Source organism: Tupaia chinensis, unplaced genomic scaffold, assembly GCF_000334495.1.
Source record: "Tupaia chinensis unplaced genomic scaffold, TupChi_1.0 Scaffold143771_1, whole genome shotgun sequence".
In the NCBI taxonomy this organism is placed as follows: Eukaryota; Metazoa; Chordata; class Mammalia; order Scandentia; family Tupaiidae; genus Tupaia; species Tupaia belangeri.
Window position 1 is genome coordinate 374,622 of NW_006203620.1, and position 2,672 is coordinate 377,293.

Genomic DNA, 2,672 nt, shown 5'->3' on the forward strand with positions numbered 1-2,672 from the left:
AACAGACTGAAAAATCCATCAGACTGGGATTGGATCTCATTTCACCCCATCCTTCATTCCCCTCCCATGCCTGCCCCATTCCTGTGAAATAATCATCTGTTTATCCATTGTCTATAAGTTATTGATTTCCCCTATGGTAACCGAGTGTGTTGATAAAGGGAAGTAATTTATAATCATGTATTTAGACTTTCAAAAAGTCATGGAAAAATTTCAGTTTCATGCCCAGGTTGTTTTAAAAGTAAAATTGAGGTGCCACGGGCTAGGAAAGTCTCTCACCATTCCTTGAGACTATGAGTGCTTCTTGCCAGTAGTTGATCTCCATGAAAAGTTGATTCAATTGAACTGAGTTGTTTGGTTACTTGTCAAAAAATGGGCACAGATGGTAAGCTCTCTTGGAGTTCATTTGGCTGGCAAAGTCACAATGGGCTCTGAAGAAGAGGAGGAAAAAAGGTTTCATGACCTAACTACAGACTGAGAATCATTCATTCATTCAATGAATATCGATTGCATGTTACTTTTTGCAAGGACTGTGCTGGGTCCTAGAGACACATCAATGAGCAAGTCACATCAGTGAGGAGTCTGTGTCTTTATAACTCTCACAGCTCTTTCTTTTTGAATTGGGAACAAGCAGGTAAGCAGAGAGTGCCAGAACATGGAGCCCAGTGAACAGTGAACAGAAAGTCAGCCAGAATTCTGGTTTGGAGAGAATCATGACTTTGGATCCAAGCTATAAGCACGAGATTCCAAAGCCTTGTTTGGAAAAGGGAAACACACACCCCCCCCCAGATGGTCTGAGCTCACTCTCCTCTGTTATGTTGCACCCCACACCATCTGCTCCTAGTGGGGCAATCTTGAGGGTGTGGCCTGCAATAAGTCATCACAGTAGGTCAATTATCAAAAAATGGACAAGAATAAATGGGACAGTTCTTAGGTCCAATTGGAGTTCTCACTTGATCCATGAGAATATGCAGGGTATTTGGAGTAACTGGGTTTGATAAAGCTCACGATATCTGTGGGTCGGAATGGGACTTAGAGGCTTCAGGTGTCTGTCTATGTTAGACAATACATAGGAATCTTGGTGCGCTTGTCCTAAGATTGCCCTACATCTAGGCCACATACTGGAGCATATGGCCTCTGATCATACTTACTGAATGCTTTGCATGTGCCAATCATATTACATACATTATATTAATTACCATTATAACAACCCCATGATGTGAGCCTGGGTGATATTAAACATATTAACAGCAGTATATCTCAAGCACTGACCAATCAGAATAGACTAACAATCAGAATAAATGCTGGGTATAAACAACTGGTATGGCTTTACAGAATATGCTTTTAACAGTATGGTATTGCATCATGGGGCAAAAATTAGAAGCAGGACACAAACTAAATAGCTTCCCTGAAAATCAAACCAGGATCTTAATTTGTTGGGATTCAGGACAGCCCTGGACCATTTGGAGTCAAGCTTCTCCCTCTGGGCTGAACTTCCATCTGCTCCCTGTGCTCATTGCATTTCATACAGGAAAGTTCCCTTGCCTACCAACACCTATAAAGCATTGTTATTTATTGAAGCTGCCTTTTTCTCTCAACAACATGCTAAGGATGTCACTCCATGGCTCAAAATTCCTGAATGGGTCCACTGGACTGCAAATGATTACCTGAGTGTAAAGATGTGGTCTTCCAATCATATTTGTTGAAAATTACTACCCAAAATATCTTCAATGCCAGATGCTTTCTCTCCTAGACAAAATCTCATTCTCCTTAGCAATTTCAGAGTGCAGAGTATCAGTGATGTGTCTGCTGGTTAGATGGCCCCTGTGGAGGGTAAGTGCTTTCTTTGTCCTCTTCACTCTCTCAGTTTGCCTGGCATCTTGCCTGCCACATGGTAGGTGCTCAGAAATATTTATCTAAGTCTCAGGTCTGCCTTCTTCCAATGAAACGTTCCAAGCTTAAAAAGGATTTGTTCTGTGGAACTTTGCAGTTACACCCTCTCCTCAGTTTCATTATGTAAAATTTCAAACATATGGAGTTCAAAGAAGTTTACAGTGGATACTTTATCATTATCTAGATTTTACTACTAATATTTTTCTATGTGGTTTTTATCCATCCCTCACCTATCCATCCTTCCACTTGTCTATGTTTTTTGTAAGTTGCAGATATCAGTATACACTTCACTTCTAAGCACTTTCCCTATACCTATCTTTAGCTACAGTTTAATGTTAGCTTATGGGCTGGCCCTACAGCATAGCAGTTATATACTGTGCAGTGGAAGCTGGATCCCACATGACTGACTAAGGTTTGAGGCCCAGCTCAATGGCTTACATGCTAGGTGTGTGCACATGGCCAGGAGGAGGCTGACAGGATGGAGAATTGGAAGGAAAAAGGACTGCAGCATAACCAAGCCCAATTGAAAGGCTCTCTCTCTTTCTCTCACATGTGCACACACCCTCTGGCATAAAAAAGTTTATTATTATTTTTTTTCCTTTTAAGTAAAATATACACACACAGTGAAATACACAGACATTAATTGTACATTTTTTGAGTTTGGGCAAATGCAACCCGTACTAAGATATAGACCATGATCATCATTCCAAAAAGTTTCCTGTTCTTTCTTTCTTTTTTCTTTTTCTTTTTTTTTTTTTTTTTTTTTTTTGTGTTTTTTTTTT